At 41.5% G+C, this 18,399-nt stretch overlaps 1 protein-coding gene across 4 annotated transcripts in view; it reads right to left on the reverse strand.

The window, feature by feature from the left end:
• The window catches only part of gulp1b (GULP PTB domain containing engulfment adaptor 1b), a 31,088-nt gene extending 14,855 nt beyond the window's left edge, over nt 1-16,233 (reverse strand). The window contains exons 1-2 of one of the 4 annotated variants that reach the window (XM_042319466.1): nt 15,841-16,233; nt 1,482-1,624 (exon numbers count right to left, since the gene is read on the reverse strand). The gene's annotated coding sequence lies outside the window, so the exon portion shown is untranslated. The remainder of the gene's footprint in view (nt 1-1,481; nt 1,625-15,840) is intronic. The other 3 variants (XM_042319465.1, XM_042319468.1, XM_042319467.1) reach the window with 3 other exon arrangements.
• Nucleotides 16,234-18,399: the final 2,166 nt, after the last annotated feature.

Genomic DNA, 18,399 nt, shown 5'->3' on the forward strand with positions numbered 1-18,399 from the left:
TTACAACATCACTGTTTCGGTAAAAAGGCTGAGGGATAGGGCTGGAAACTGCTGACTGCCCCTTTTAACTAACCTATTTTACTGTGCTCATTTATTAGCCAGATTAGAATAGCATTCATACTAATTACTTGGACTGTGTCTCAAACGGCATCCTATTCCTTATATAGTGCACTACTTATTGACCAGAGCCCTATGGGACACAACCTTACTTTAGTCATGCGGAAATTCCAAATCTGATTGGCAGTTTCAAGTGCCGGGTGCGAGGAGGGTGTTTCAAACACTATGGCCTGTTTTTTTTCTTCTCCTTTCTGATAGGTTACGTGGCAACCCATGGTTGTCATGGGTTGGAGGGGGAAGTGTAGTTCTGTTGTTTTGGGGTGGCGTGTGCCTTTATGCTATGTGAAGTTGAGCAATGTGAAGTTGATTTGAGGCCATGACTGATGTCTGCCGCTCTCAAAGTTCTTGAGCTAGTCGTTTCGTTGCTTTGTAGAGAAGTGTGTGTGTGTGAGACGACAAGACAAAGCACTCTAGTATAATGAGGCAGGTCTATAAATCTCACTGAGTGATTCCCGGTGAACCGTTTAAGGCTTAAACCCTTTTTAATAATTTCACTCTAATCTTCATGGCTGTTTTTGCATGATAAGGACTTTTACCCACAGAATACCAGACCGAGACATTCATAATGTGACCATATTTTACTGTCAAGCATTGATTTCCTAGGGGAAGTGGTTCTCTCAGAGGCTGAGAAAATACAAGCCCTCGAGGGCAAGGACAGACTAAACTAAGTTTAAAACTATGGTCCTGCTTTTTACTTCCAGTGGATAAGAAAAATAGAGAAAGAAAGAAAGAGAAGGAGAGAAAGAAAAAATAGAGAACTATACAAGTTCAGTACTCTCTGAGAAACATTTGTCAAAGCCGAAGATGGCACTGTTAAGACTTATTTTTCTAACCAAGGAAGAACATATCCCAGCTATACCATTACTATAAGACATACTCAGCTCCTTGGCCTTGGTATTAATGTTGCACATACTGTACCCGGATTGCAATTAAATAAAGACCTGAATGTCAGATCTTAACTTTGAGCCTGTTTGCTAAAGCAGAAAAAAAAACTTCAACAAGAGGAAATGTGAATTATTATGTGGATTATAATTCATGGACATTTTTGTAGGGGTTGATCAATTTAAAGTCTAAAATTTTAAAATGGAAATTACAAACAGAAGCCTTTTTAAACCTCAAATACACTGATAGTTTTAAATGTCATGCATTGGAGCAAAGTTCTCCTTGAAAAGGGTGATCAAAATACGATCCCACACCTGTAGCACATACTGCGTGTGACCAATCAGGGAACATGACAGGACTAAAGAATGCTCACTAACTGACACACTCAACAGAGCTCCATTTGGAACAATATTGTGTTACCTGTCCTTTACACATGCAATACGTTTCCATTTCCATGTAGAAGAACAGGAGTGGTCCTGTACCTTTATGAAATGTTCAGGGAACAACATGTTGTGACGAGAGGAAGCTGAATGTACCTTCTTGATTTGGATTTGTGTGTCTGGAACCCACTAGTAGTGTCTGTCACTCATCTATCCTCCCCTCTGACTCATCAGTTCCCTCTCTCCTGTTGAGAGAAAAACAGAGGAGGTATTGATTATCATCCCCATCATGATTACGAAGGATCTTCTCATGGTAACCATACATTATTATAATATGACATCTCTTTATAGCATAAAATATTGGAAGATTACGACTACAAATTGGAAGAACATTTTTATATTGGACAAGCTAGGCTCTAATAATTTGCATCTATATTGCTCCACGGATTCAAACATGAAGCATAATAGGTTATGCAATATTGGTATATACAGTAGTGTATCATAGTATAAAGCCCCCTGACATTGTTTCTATAACCAATACTGATGGAGTAATGGTATTTTCTCCATTTCTCTCCCAGGGAAAATAACACACATCAAATCCCAGCTGAGATTTGGCTCCTGGAACATTTTCCTTCCATTAGAATATAATGTGCATCACCACAGCAACCTTGACAGCCCACACTACAACAGTAAATGGCTTAACCTTTTCCCCTTATAGATATTCAACCAATGAACATACAGAACCAAAAATAGGACAGAACTTGAAGATGGGAGGGAGAAAGGTTTTTCTTTAAAGGAGAGGAAGAGAGAAGAAAGAAAGAAAAAGAGAGAAAGAGAACGAGGTTGAGGGAAAGCGGCTATAGGGAACATATGGCCCCCCAACAGGATCTATAATATGGCGCTTTGCCCATTTCAAAGACAAAACTCTCAGAAACATTTAACTGTGCTTATCCATACAGTATAAATGATACGTTCACAATGTCCCTTAGAACACGTCTCAGTAATGTGAAAACAGGGCTGGTGTTCATATCATCATCTTCTGACAGGAGACTTGACAGTTATTTGCATGACAAGCTTAAAAGACGAAAACAGGCTAAGGCTCACTATCCCCTTCTCCTGACATACCCATCATTTAGCTTGTGTGTGATGGAAGAGACATTAGACATTTCTCATAGCGGTATACATTCTAACACTCTTAATGGAGCGTATGGTTTTTAAGGCAGTGAGAAATGATTTGTGTGTCCATTCGATCAATCAGGCAGCAATGCAAGTTAACAGGGTTGTACTGTGGAGAGAGAAATGATTGGCTCCATCTTAATTTCTTCTTTATGTGTATTCTGCAGCACCTTCTACATGGGAGGGAATCTGATCCAGAAACCTGTTGTCCTGGAGCACCTTCTACATGGGAGGGAATCTGATCCAGAAACCTGTTGTCCTGGAGCACCTTCTACATGGGAGGGAATCTGATCCAGAAACCTGTTGTCCTGGAGCACCTTCTACATGGGAGGGAATCTGATCCAGAAACCTGTTGTCCTGGAGCACCTTCTGGAGCACACATGGGAGGGAATCTGATCCAGAAACCTGTTGTCCTGGAGCACATTCTACATGGGAGGGAATCTGATCCAGAAACCTGTTGTCCTGGAGCACATTCTACATGGGAGGGAATCTGATCCAGAAACCTGTTGTCCTGGAGCACCTTCTACATGGGAGGGAATCTGATCCAGAAACCTGTTGTCCTGGAGCACCTTCTACATGGGAGGGAATCTGATCCAGAAACCTGTTGTCCTGGAGCACATTCTACATGGGAGGGAATCTGATCCAGAAACCTGTTGTCCTGGAGCACATTCTACATGGGAGGGAATCTGATCCAGAAACCTGTTGTCCTGGAGCACATTCTACATGGGAGGGAATCTGATCCAGAAACCTGTTGTCCTGGAGCACATTCTACATGGGAGGGAATCTGATCCAGAAACCTGTTGTCCTGGAGCACATTCTACATGGGAGGGAATCTGATCCAGAAACCTGTTGTCCTGGAGCACATTCTACATGGGAGGGAATCTGATCCAGAAACCTGTTGTCCTGGAGCACATTCTACATGGGAGGGAATCTGATCCAGAAACCTGTTGTCCTGGAGCACATTCTACATGGGAGGGAATCTGATCCAGAAACCTGTTGTCCTGGAGCACATTCTACATGGGAGGGAATCTGATCCAGAAACCTGTTGTCCTGGAGCACATTCTACATGGGAGGGAATCTGATCCAGAAACCTGTTGTCCTGGAGCACATTCTACATGGGAGGGAATCTGATCCAGAAACCTGTTGTCCTGGAGCACATTCTACATGGGAGGGAATCTGATCCAGAAACCTGTTGTCCTGGAGCACATTCTACATGGGAGGGAATCTGATCCAGAAACCTGTTGTCCTGGAGCACATTCTACATGGGAGGGAATCTGATCCAGAAACCTGTTGTCCTGGAGCACATTTACATGGGAGGGAATCTGATCCAGAAACCTGTTGTCCTGGAGGGAGGGAATCTGATCCAGAAACCTGTTGTCCTGGAGCACATTCTACATGGGAGGGAATCTGATCCAGAAACCTGTTGTCCTGGAGCACATTCTACATGGGAGGGAATCTGATCCAGAAACCTGTTGTCCTGGAGCACATTCTACATGGGAGGGAATCTGATCCAGAAACCTGTTGTCCTGGAGCACATTCTACATGGGAGGGAATCTGATCCAGAAACCTGTTGTCCTGGAGCACATTCTACATGGGAGGGAATCTGATCCAGAAACCTGTTGTCCTGGAGCACATTCTACATGGGAGGGAATCTGATCCAGAAACCTGTTGTCCTGGAGCACATTCTACATGGGAGGGAATCTGATCCAGAAACCTGTTGTCCTGGAGCACATTCTACATGGGAGGGAATCTGATCCAGAAACCTGTTGTCCTGGAGCACATTCTACATGGGAGGGAATCTGATCCAGAAACCTGTTGTCCTGGAGCACATTCTACATGGGAGGGAATCTGATCCAGAAACCTGTTGTCCTGGAGCACATTCTACATGGGAGGGAATCTGATCCAGAAACCTGTTGTCCTGGAGCACATTCTACATGGGAGGGAATCTGATCCAGAAACCTGTTGTCCTGGAGCACCTTCTACATGGGAGGGAATCTGATCCAGAAACCTGTTGTCCTGGAGCACCTTCTACATGGGAGGGAATCTGATCCAGAAACCTGTTGTCCTGGAGCACCTTCTACATGGGAGGGAATCTGATCCAGAAACCTGTTGTCCTGGAGCACCTTCTACATGGGAGGGAATCTGATCCAGAAACCTGTTGTCCTGGAGCACCTTCTACATGGGAGGGACCTGTTGTCCTGGTTAAGCAATATGTCTCTATTGATGTTGTTTAAAAGTATAAATCACTCAGTCGAATAAATATGATATAATAGAACAGCAGTCTGTGTAAGTATGTCTGTGTAAGTGTGTGTATGAGTTGGATGTGTAGTAAGAGTGCAAATAGTCTAAGGTGCAGGTCTGTGCAGGCAGACAGCTAGGATTATCTGTTCAACAGTCTGATGGCCTGGTGGTAGAAGCTAGCGGTCGACCGATTAAATCGTAATGGCCGATTAATTAGGGCCGATTTCAAGTTTTCATAACAAATCGGAAATCTGTATTTTTGGGCGCCGATTTGCCGATTTTTATTTTATTTTTTTCTATATTTTTTACACCTTTATTTAATCTTTATTTAACTAGGCAAGTCAGTTAAGAACACATTCTTATATTCAATGATGGCCTAGAAACGTTGGGTTAACTGCCTCGTTCAGGGGCAGAACGACAGATTTTCACCTTGTCAGCTCGGGGATCCAATCTTCCAACCTTACAGATAACTAGTCCAACATAATAACGACCTGCCTCTCTCTCTCTCTCGTTGCACTCCACAAGGAGACTGCCTGTTACACAAATGCAGTAAGCCAAGGTAAGTTGCTAGCTAGCATTAAACTTATCTTATAAAAAAAAACAATCAATCATAATCACGAGTTAACTACACATGGTTGATGCTATTACTAGATATTATCTAGCGTGTCCTGCGTTGCATATAATCTGACTGAGCATACAAGTATCTAAGTATCTGACTGAGCGGTGGTAGGCAGAAGCAGGCGCCTAAACATTCATTCAAACAGCACTCTCGTGAGTTTTGCCAGCAGCTCTTCGTCAAGCATTGCGCTGTTTATGACTTCAAGCCTATCAACTCCCGAGATGAGGCTGGTGTAACCGAAGTGAAATGGCTGGCTAGTTAGCACGCGCTACTCGCTCTGAGCCTTGGGGTGGTTGTTTCCCTTGCTCTGCATGGGTAACGCTGCTTCGATGTGGTGGCTGTTGTCATTGTGTTGCTGGTTCGAGCCCAGGGAGGAGCGAGGAGAGGGACGGAAGCTATACTGTTACACTGGCAATACTAAAGTGACTATAAGAACATCCAATAGTCAACGGTTAATTAAATACAAATGGTATAGAGGGAAATAAACCTATAATTCCTACAATAACTACAACCTAAAACTTATTAACTCGGAATATTGAAGACTCATGTTAAAAGAAACCACCAGCTTTCATATGTTCTCATGTTCTGAGCAAGGAACGTTAACGTTAGCACATATTGCACTTGTACTTTCTTCTCCAACACTTTGTTTTTGCATTATTTAAACCAAATTGAACATGTTTCATTATTTACTTGAGGCTAAATTGATTTTATTTATGTATTATATTAAGTTAAAATAAGTGTTCATTCAGTATTGTTGTAATTGTCATTATTACAAATAAAATAAAATGAAAAAAAAAAAAATGTTTTTGTAAATCGGCCGATTAATTTGTATCGGCTTTTTCGGTCCTCCAATAAATCGGTATCACTATCGGCGTTGAAAAATCATAATCGGTCAACCTCTTGTAGAAGCTGTCGTATCAGAGCCTGTTGGATCATCCACTCTCCCTCACACTCCAACATGGACCAGAACACTCCAGGCCCTGTGAATACCTGTATTGGTTTACCTGTGCTGCATCTCTGAAAACAACAGCTCAGCACAGAGGACATTGGAGATCTAATTTTTCCAATTGAGACAACCCCTATCCCCGTTAAGACTGATCTGCAGTCCTCTGTCTGGATTAGATAAGTCTGTGCCATCCCCCAAAGCCCTCCCTGTGGCCAGTACCATGTAACCTACCCAGCCAGGCCCGCTCCTTGTACCCAGTCAACCCCCTCAGGGGACCCCTGGAAACACACCCAGCCAGGCCCTCTCCCTATAGCCAGTCAACCCCCTCAGGGGACCCCTGGAAATGTCCACACCCCAGCTCAACCCTAAACCTAGCTTCATGTCCACACCCCAGCTCAACCCTAAACCTAGCTTCATGTCCAAACCCCAGCTCAACCCCAAACCTAGCAATAACCCTAACTTTCCTCAATTATCCCTTTCTCTTACAATGATGATTCATAAGCCACCTTAAACATTGACCAATGACAAGTAAGCTATTCAAAACAGGATTTATGACCATGTCTAGAGCATTGGAAAGAGTGTCTGGTTTTGTAGAGATTGACCTATATTTCCACTGTTAAGCACTGTTAATAACAATAATATAAAACCCTCTCTAAGCAGTCGGGGTGGGGGCGACACACCAAACAATGAAAATAATGTTTCTCGCCTTTGTTACCAAATGTAGGTCAATTATCTTGAGGAATGGTGTTTGGCCAGTTATACTGAAATATAAAGTACTTGTATTGTTGTATTGTATGTAGACTATTTAGGGGGATTCTATTACATGTCTATTATGCAAACTAATATTTCCTCATTAATATTCAATCCAAATATAAGCATTGAGGAGACCAATCAATATGCCAGACGTATCATACCGGTCTTGTCTAGATGAGCAATAAAGAGGACTCTATAGTAAGGTAGCACTGTGAGGGAAACTAGGGCTATATATAGCTCTGCATTTATCCATACAATAGATTTATATTTTCCTTATAAAAGCTAACTGTAAGATAAACTGTAGCTTCACCAGGTCATTCATCTCTCTGCCTACATAACACAGCATTGGTTGCTTCCTTTGTCTTCTCCAGCCACAACGCATTTCCATAACACATTTACTACAGAGATGACAGCTTTATTATGCTATCATATCTCGGTAATGCAGTTCCTTCCCGCTCCAGCCGAATATCCATCACGCATAAACTCACCACTCTGGTCAGAGAGAGGACAGGAAAATACAAACAATTCAAAAGTAGGAGCGAGAGAGAACCCCTTATTGGCCTGTATGTATGCCACAAGGACTCATGTTTCAGTTATACTGTAGTGTATAACTGCAGCAGGAACACGACAGAAACCCATTGAGGGGGAAGGAGGACTAACATTGAGCTCCTAATGGATGCCAAGGCTCCAACCATAGCCCTATTCCAGCCCCTGCTATCTAGCTCCTGCAAACACCAAGCTCAACTAAGCCCGTTACCACGACAATCACACAGCAGATTCCATACACAAGGCTTCCACTGGCCTGAACAGTCACACATTCCAAATCCAACAATGCCTTAGAACCCAGCGGATTCCGCGCTGGAATACATTGAGACGGACAACAGCCAACGAGATCAAAGGAGAAGGGCTCTGTTTGAGCAGTGTTCTGTGTTCTCTGTTGGACATACTGTACCTCATGTAATCTACATGCACTGAAAACACACCATATTTCCATCAACCCATCTCAATATAGATTCGATGGTAAAGTTAGTAGTGGGACAGTGGATGTCATGTTCATTTAGTGATAAACAGCAGTAAATAGCCTACAAGAAGTGATGACTAACTATGTGTTCATTAGCCTACACGGTTTTCTGCTAATCGATGTGATTTTGTTTCAATCTCTGTCTGTACATGAGGTTAATTCTCTGGCTGGGCAAATAAGTTGGTGGTATAGCTCTGTATGCTCATCTATCACTGATCAGAAACATTTAGCATGCAATAATGTAGCCTAAATCAAGCGTAGGCCTATTATTTTGCTCGATAGCGTAAAGGCAACTCCAAAAGCCTGCAGAGGTTGTGAAATATGAACATGAGATTCACATACTTTTGAAAATATAGATTGCTATTACTAATGGGATGAAAAAAGAATGGGCTTTGCCTCGGGCTCTGTTTCCAAATATCCCTTTTTTACATGCCAACGGTTACACACGTTGCTGTGGGGAAAAGATTAGTAGTATTTTATTCTGTTATATTTCATTATATTCTTACTACAAAATATGTGTGTGTTCACTGTGATCCAGTCGGTGTGTCTTGTCTATTTATTGAACAAAATAATAACTATTGATTTCATTCTATTTGGACGTAATAAACTCAAAATAGGCCATTCTATTGTTATGAAAATACATTTTATTAGTCTTATGTTTCTTAGGACCTGCCTAAACAAATTCATGGTGTATACAGTATTCAATGGATTTATTAAAATAGATGCCCACCCACATCTGCACACCACAAACACCACTATAACCACCACCAGAGGTATAAAAGGTATATGCAGGCAAGTATGTGGTAAAAATGGGCCTGTTTGTAAGAGATTCATATAAAACCCAATTTTTTTTTACAGACAAAATACCGTAAATCCTATGAGAAAGCAGTATATGAGACTATTGTGAAACATTACCAAGCCACCGATATCCATTAACTGGATCAAAGCACACAGACAGGCCATGATAAGATGGATTTTATATCCTGTGGTAGACAGGCATATAGGATTTTGGTTCAAATCAGACCCAAGTCCCATTTCTGTCAGCCCCCAGAAATCCCTTCCTGTTTCTCCAACGCGAAAGGAAATTGAGCAACACGCACACCGCCCAGTCTAAAACAAGCATTGTAATTGCTGAGATACTGATCTGGTGTATCACGTAATGTCCTATTTTATTAACAGAATAACAGATCTAATCATTCATTAATACAAATACAGCACTGTGAAGTCATTTGATCTATTTTAGACCTGCCCATACCTCAACATTACCCTGGTCTGTGTCCACACACTGCCAAGCTATGGCTATTGAAGTGCACCCTCAGTGTTTTTCTGTGAAGCAGTGGTCCCCACCCAGTGTTGCAAACAGAGGTCTGGGTGAGGTGGGTGCTGGGAGATACACTACATACACGAAAGTATTTGGACACCACTTCAAATTAGTGGATTTGGCCATTTCAGCTACACCCGTTGCTTATAGGTGTATACATATCAAGCACACAGCCGTGCAATCTCCATAGACAAACATTGGCAGCAGAATGGCCTTACTGAAGAGCTCAGTGACTTTCAACATGGCACCGTCATAGGATGCCACCTTTCCAACAAGTCTTTGGTCAAATTTCTGCCCTGCTAGAGCTGCCTCGATCAACTGTAAGTGCGATTATTGTAAAGTAGAAACGTCTTGGAGTAACAACGGCTCAGACGCAAAGTGGTAGGCCACACAAGCTCACAGAACGGGACCCGCCGAGTGCTGAAGCGCTTAGCGTGTAAAAATAGTCTGTCCTCAGTTGCAACACTCACTACCGAGTTCTAAACTGCCTCTGTAAGCAACGTCAGCACACAAGCTGTTCGTCGGGAGCTTCATGAAATGGGTTTCCATGGCCGAGCAGCCGCACACAAGCCTAAGATCACCATGCACATTGCAAAGTGTCGGCTGGAGTGGTGTAAAGCTCGCCGCCACTGGACTCTGGAGCAGTGGAAACGTGTTTTCTGGAGTGATGAATCACACTTCATCATCTGGCAGTCCAACGGACAAATCTGGGTTTGGCGGATGCCTGAAGAACGCTACCTGCCCCAATGCATAGTGCCAACTGTAAAGTTTGGTGGAGGAGGAACAACAATGGTCTGGGGCTGTTTTCATGGTTCGGGCTAGTCCCCTTAGTTCCAGTGAAGGGAAATCTTAACACTACAGCATACAATGATATTCTAGACGATTCTGTACTTCCAACTTCTTGGCAACAGTTTGGTGAAGGCACTTTCCTGTTTCAGCATGACAATGCCCCCTGTGCACAAAGTGAGGTCCATACAGAAATGGTTTGTTGAGATCGGTGAGGAAGAACTTCACTGGCCTGTACAGAGCCCTGACCTCTGTTCCAACACCTAGTGGAAAGTCTGTTATAGACTAAAGGCTGTTAAAGGCTGTTATAGCAGCAAAGGGGGGAACCATCTCCATATTAATGCCCACGATTTTAGAATGAGATGTTCGAGAACACATTGAACTGACCCTAGATCAGTTCTCTACCCAGATCCCAAACTAAAAGCCCTCCTCGCTCCTCAGGCAGAGGGGAATCCAATCAGAGCACTCTGGTCTAAGGTCAGCTTTTTCCCAATCATTAAAGTTCAACATTCCTAGGTCATCATATGTGCTTCAAAGAGAAGTTGCACTCTAATGAACGGGTCTTGGATCAGAGCCCCCTCTGCCGAGATCCTACATTAAACCACTGGGGGCTAAACTTAAATATCTCCTGCAACACTGGATGAAACATCATTGTACTTCAGACTCCCAGGTACTATGTCTGGCCCCTTAGAGTTCCTTTCTACAACACTAGTACATCATATTCACATGACTCAGCTCAAGGGTGAACTTCTTTTGTTCCTCTTCCCTGAGTGTCCTAGAGAAGTGATCCATTGTGCTCTGCCAACCATCTTGCTGGCCATATCTCCATTTGAAGTACCTTTTTACTTTTCTTCAGCATTTGATGCAGGGGTAGAGTGTGTATCAAAGAAAGAGAAGGTATTCACCTTGATACGGTAGAAACTAGAGTAATATTAGTCTGGTTAGGATCATCATGATACAGTAGAAACTAGAGTAATATTAGTCTGGTTAGGATCATCATGATACAGTAGAAACTAGAGTAATATTAGTCTGGTTAGGATCATCATGATACAGTAGAAACTAGAGTAATATTAGTCTGGTTAGGATCATCATGATACAGTAGAAACTAGAGTAATATTAGTCTGGTTAGGATCATCATGATACAGTAGAAACTATAGTAATATTAGTCTGGTTAGGATCATCATGATACGGTAGAAACTAGAGTAATATTAGTCTGGTTAGAATGATAGGAGTCAAAGGAGGGCAGGATTTGGGGTTTCAGGCTTTTCCACTCAAACAATATGGCTGACCTGTTTAGAAGAAAAGCCAATTGGATTACAGCAAAGTGGGACCACAGACTCAATACGCTCACTAACAAAACAATTAAAACTGTTCTTCACAACAATATAAAACAAGATTGAAACAGCCAGTTTAATGTTTTACCATGACTTCTCACTCTGTCAACATTTCCATTTCATTTGTTTTCTCTGCTTACTTTGGGACACGGTCTTTTTAGCCAACTCTACGCAGATCAATTGGGTTATTTAAATCATTAATCTGTGTGTGTCATAGGAAGGACACCTGCCAAACCAAAGCAATGAGGTGATTAATGTGCTTCTGCCTCAGGAGAGAATTATGACTGAGCAGTGTACAGGGACTCACTATACCATGAGGATGAATTAGATCATTATACTGGTGACTGGAAACAACCAATATTAAAGAGCTAATTTCTCCTTCATTTGGTTGTTTTAATGTTAAGTGTGTTCCAATTTAAAATGCACTTCAAATAAAGATTTGATTTGACACACTCTTGATTTGATTGATTGAGGACAGAGTAGTAGAACAATAGTATTGTGCTCATACCTCATTGACAACTGTGGTCGAGACTGAGAGAAAGCAACATTATTCACCATTATAAACTGGGTGGTTCGAACCCTGAATGCTGATTGGCTGACAGCCGTGGTATATCAGACCGTATAACACAGGTATGTCAAAACATGTCTTTTACTGCTCTAATTACGTTGGTAATCAGTTTATAATAGCAATAAGGCACCTTGGGGGTTTATGGTATATGGCCAATTTACCACGGCTAAGGGCTGTCTCCAGGCACTCCGCGTTGCTTCGTGAAAAGAGCAGCCCTTGGTCATGGTATATTATCCATATATCACATCCCCTCATGCCTTATTGCTTAATTACTGCATGTTAGTTCCTCCAATATTAAAACACTGATATATATCTTATCTTTTATGATCGAAAAAATGTTTATGTATCAAAAGTATGCATAAGAAAACACTATGCACACGCTACACACACAGTATTGCATTAATGTTACACTTCTTACTTCTGGAGCACATCAGTCGATATACTGTCTCCCAGACAGTGAAATATGTGCATGACAGTGAAGTTGGCCCACTGTGGAATTCAAGTGGAATTCAAATCTAATTCAAAGCACTCACTGGGAAACCCAACATAGTCGCATAAGCTAATTGGAAAACGACATCCAATTCCATTCATGCATGGATGGTGAACAAGTCCAGTCTAAACACTCCTTGTATTTCCCTAAAGGAAGGTCAGTGTGGAGCCACAGTGTTCTGGGGACTCAATCAAATCGCTGCAGAGTTTGTCTTTATTTACAGAATTCGTTTTAAAGGCAATGAGCTTTGAGCCTGGAGTGTGTAGTTTTTAAAAAGTTTATTAGATTCGTTTTGAACTTTGATTTCATTTGATTCCTTTAACTTGAAATAACTGTTTAAACTGACCATTTTCAAAAGAACTTGCAGCAGTCTCCATAATGACTGAGTGAAGGCAGTTCAGGCGTTTTTAATGAGATGCTGCCGCCATTAAAACAAGTCAATTCATAAATGAGAAATGTCCCATTTTGTGCTGCTCATTTTTTTAATCAATAAAGCTTTCCAATCAAGTGGAAAATGGAGATGAATAAATGTCTATAATTTATATGCAGAAGCATAATTCTCTCCAGACTCTAGAAAGAGCCAATCGCATAGAAATAGAATCTATAGATCATATTTCTATGGCCAGTCACAAATCGTTCTATATGAGCAAAGAATTAAATATTATAACTTGAGTATTGAGTCTGATGTCAATATTATTTTTTTTACTTCAAAATATTGAAACAAATCACTCAGAGATATAGGTACTGCTGACTGTAACACGAGCCACATCTTTCCAATCAGGAAAAAACAGATTCAAGCACACAGACATAGGCCTTCATGACCAAACAGTCTCAATACAAACTGATCTGAATCCATTTTCTCTGGGCTGAGTGACAAAATACTTTGTGAGAAAGTGGTTTAATACAGGTGCTCATATTGGCAGCCGGCCAGACACTATCGAGCATCACTCTTTTACTATCAATCGTTTCAGGACGAGTCTCTCACCAGTCCACATGACCAATTAATTAGCCTAAGCATCTTCATTATAGAGCATTGATCACCAAACTGTTCAGCAGCCCCTAATTAATATCAGTTGATTAAATAACACTTAATCAAGCTCAGCCAATTAAACCGCTATCCTTCTAATGAGAATGCCAAAACTATAGTATAGTAAAACCCTCAACAGCCTGCAAGTCCAGACATGTATAATGGAGCTATGTGGTGTATTGCACAGTCAAAAACAGCATCCATTTACTGGTCTATGAAGTCCAACTTAATATGGAAGACATTAATGCTGTGACATAAAAGTAGAGAACCATAACTAGCCAGTAGGTATTACTATGGATTCACTTGAGTTGCAACTTCTTCACCTGGTGCTTAAGCTTCCTCCTGCTTTGAGAATCAATGTGTTCTGACGGCTGAGTAGGGTGCTGCTGTCAAACAGACTTGTGTGATGCTGATGCTTCTTCTCCTAGAGAGCAGCAGTAGAGCCAGCAGCATCAGAATCCCCACAGGAAGTAGGAAGGAGCCTCAGGTAAAAGGTCACTACAACCCCTGGGAGATGCCTGGAAATGTCTGTTTGTAGAGGGCAGGTGGATTGACGTCTCCGTGGTCAGGACAGACCACGAGGCAAACGAGGGGTTTAATTTGACAGTGATGCACTAACCAAGCAGCATGGGATTGCCCTGGCCACCACTTCAGGTTCATGCTTATAAATGCTATAATGCTTATAAAGAGAGGAGAAACAGGGATCCAGCAGCAGGTGCCATCCTCAGCACAAGACAAAGCAGAGCACTGATTCCATGTGACAGTGAGGGACTGTACTAACAGTGGCAGCATACAATATCTGTAAATAAATGTAGAGTCCAGTGCTTGTCTGAGTTTTCTGCTGTTATCAATAACTCCTTGTAGCCTAATTGTCTGATCAATTGGCCATAGAGCCAGCCCACTAAACTAAGTTTATTCTGAACCAGTTGCTGATTAAAAAAGGTCAAAACTAGACTTAGCCACCATGCCTCTACATCTGCATTACTTACTGTTTAGGGTTTTAGGCTGGGTTTCTGTATAAGCACTGCTGATGTAAAAAGGGCTTTGTAAATACATTTGATTGATTGATTGACACAAGTGTGGTCCATGTGGACTCCAGCAAAGCAGTCCTGGCTGCATCAGAGTCATGCGTGGCTTGCATCAACAAAGTGAAATTCGGCAGCTTTAGAGAGGGGAGCATTTAACATGGTTAGGTTTGAAATTGGAGAAGCAGCACTCTGTCTAAGTGTGTTTAGAGTGCAGGACTGTTACAGATATCACAGCATGGTGCTGCAAAGCTCCATGTCTAGAGCAGTAAAACTCTTCATTATCATTTACTCTTTTTGCATTTGTCCTGCAGGCTGTTTTAACTTCTGCTATAAAGCCTTGTTCTTGGGGTTAAAGAGGACATTCTCATTGGGTGAATACAGTTCAGGGAACATCTTCTAATTCAAGCTCTTGCCTCAAGCAGAACTTTTATCATCACGGGCCAGCTCTGCTTCAGTCAAACAATGGGGAAGAGAGACACTTAAAACTCAACGTTTTGCTCTATTAAAATGTTGCGCAACACAATAACCCACAGTGACCTAGAATGGCCAGATCTGCTCACACACCAGTGTGTTGCACATTACAAACCTTGCTAAAAGGAAGATGCTCCCTTAATGTATTTAAGGTCTTTAAAAAACAACCTGTATTCAACATAGCCTATAGCTATTAAAACATTACATGTGACCCTTCTACAAGTTAACCCCCTTTTCACTACAACGTTGTTTCTTTTAACTATGGCTGTTTACTCATTTGTAAATACTGAGTATTTAAAAATATATATTTTTAAATAAGCACGTGTGTAGCTCTTCTTGGAACGTGTCTGAAATCAGTCATGAAAAATCGCTTAATGACACCTGCCATAGTTAGACAAATAAGAAAAGCAAAAACACAATGTAGCCTATTCCAGCAGAATCCATTCATCAAGAAATCCCGGCATAACAAAAACAGTGAGTATATTAACGCAGCGCTGTCAAAAACAGCAGACATTGTGTTCAGTTTAATCGAACCAGCAATTCAATGAAACAAAATTGCCATAACATCGTTAGTTATAGGCTAACTCATAGAAAAACTTAAAAGTCTGCACAAAAAGTAGCCTATGCATTCCCCCTTTTCCTAATAGGCTACAGAGAAAAGAGAGAGAACATTAACCCACCGAATGAAGTGAAAGATTCCTTGTTTTGTACGGTCTCCTTGTCGCCCAGCTCTCTCTCGTTCATGCTCGGTTCTGTTCCGTCTCTATTCACAAACGCGGACGGCGCGCACTGCTTCTTGAAAAGTTTAGTGACGCAACCAAAATATTTAAACATCCGCTATTCCGCTGCAATTGAACAGCTTCCCATTTAAATTGATCACGTACATAACATTATATCATGAAAAAATCGCTTGGGATTAAAACTGAAACTGATCATATGCTTTAATATTAGAAGATAGTCTATTGTAGTCAAATATCTCTTTATCTGGCAAAAAAATAACTTTTGTGATTTCAAAAAACATGGGAAGACTTCTAGCCTTTCTAAATAACTTGAGACAGAACAGTAGATTACAGCATTGCACAGCCCCAGCAGAGAAACAGTTGACATGATTGTTTATCATGGGCAGTGGCGACCCGTCATTCAGGGCAGTGGCGAACCGTCATTCAGGGCAGTGGCGAACCGTCATTCAGGGCAGTGGCGAACCGTCATTCAGGGCAGTGGCGAACCGTCATTCAGCGCAGGTGCAGCCCCATCTGTTTTATGCCCCACCTCTTTAGCTAAAACCATATTTATATATATATATTTTTGTTGTCGCCTGTTTTGCATGTTATTTTGGCAGTAATACTAGTCACATATCAGTTTACAAACAATGTAAAAAATATATATATAATTGAGTTAATAAAGCCGCATACAAACATGGCCTCTTTTTTACTTTCTTGAGTAAGGCAGCTCCAAAATGCAGGTGTTTCAGTCTAGCTCAGTGCTTTCTGTTGTGGTGGGAGGGGCAGCCAGCAGAACATACAGAGCATAGAGGTTGGTAATGTTCTCTAGCTGTGCCGTGATTGGCTCAGTGTTCTGTCATTCATGGGGACACCACGTCACCAAAAAATCTACAGGGTGAGCTCTAGAAATTCAAGCCCCTTTGGTGATGCCATAGATTTATATTAGAAATGCCCATCCAAGAAGGCTCAAGGTCACACATAAAATGACGTCAAATCATGTTATATATACCGTAGCTTTGATTGTAATGATCAAATAGCAAGCTAGACAATCAGATATCATCAGGAATCAAGTCGACAATCTACTGGCAAATCCTTTTCAATCATTGTCATATGAAGAGAAATTATAAGTAAAACATATCGGTGGTCATCGGTCATTGGACATAAACATTACACAACAAGTTGGAAATCGCAAATTCAACAATGAGTGGTTTGGAAGGAATCAGTGGCTAACTGCAAGTGTTGCAAAGCAATCACTAGCCTGCTATTCAGTGGAAAGGGTGTGTGGTTCAAGTCTGGGTTTAAGGGTCTCTTTTCCAAACTTAAAATGATTGACATTCACATGCAACACCATGGTCCAGAAAAGGTTGAATACATTGGCCATGACTTCTGCCGCGTTCAAAATAAATGGAAATTCGGAACTGGAACTCTTTCTAGAGCTCCGACTTCAAGATCACTGACGTCATGATTCAACCTTGTTTTTTTCAGAGTTCCCAGTTGTCTTGAAAGCACCATAAATCCAGAGATGACATAAATCCAGTTTGATGACCAAATTTGCCCACAGGAAGGACCACCGCGCCACTTTGCTGTTCAAGTGAGCATAGCACAACAAAAATGTATTGTATGCTGCTGCATAAATGATGTAATATGCCAGGGAGATATGTATACTGTAGCTAAGAAAGTAATACTAAGTGTGTGTTGTGTAGTAAGCTGTTAGTAGCCCATGTGCCTCACCCTAATAATTTTGTCCTTTTCCGCCTCATAACATAGCCTACTGTTCTGACTTGGTGGTAGCCTGTTTTAGAGAAATGTCCTCATCGAATATTGTACAAGCTTTCACTGTCTGCTTATATGCCCCTTTTATTTATCCTATGGCTCTGACTTGGTGTACAGGGAGAATACTGTAAGAACGGCCCTTGTTCTGAATTCTGTCGCTGTGCATTTCAAAAGTGCTAAACAGATGACATATGACTACGTTTGTCCTAGCTAGCTCATTAATGTCTTAATCTAAATTAGGGATTGCCTCTTATCCGCTCATCATTTCCTTATGCCATAGTTTGTACATTTCAATTGTCAGTAGAAACCACATTTGTTTAAGCAAGTCAGCCATATCCGCTATGTTTTTTTAAAGGCAATAAATGAGGCTGAGTGAACTGTTTCACTGCCAGACAAGGTTCCGCTGAAAGACAGGTGTAGCGGTGGTAAGGTGTTGGGACAGCTTCATGTAGGTCCTAATAGTTTTTGGGCACCGTTTGTTACCGTTATTGTTCAATTAATTGTTTAGTGTTGTGTTGTGAAGTGATTTTGCTGGCATGCATTCCCCCCCCCCCAAAAAAATGTGTTTTGCCCCACCAAGATTGACATGCTAACATTGCCACTGATGATGGAGGGTGCATAGTAGCATAATAGGCTATTACAAATATGCATAAGCATAGTGCTTAAGTTTTTCCTTCGCTCTAGTTAGACTAGCCTATATCAATGAATGTCTGAACTATTTTGGGAATAGGAGTGTAACTATCT

The sequence above is a fragment of the Oncorhynchus tshawytscha genome, unplaced genomic scaffold, assembly GCF_018296145.1.
Source record: "Oncorhynchus tshawytscha isolate Ot180627B unplaced genomic scaffold, Otsh_v2.0 Un_scaffold_4246_pilon_pilon, whole genome shotgun sequence".
Lineage (NCBI taxonomy): Eukaryota > Metazoa > Chordata > Actinopteri > Salmoniformes > Salmonidae > Oncorhynchus > Oncorhynchus tshawytscha.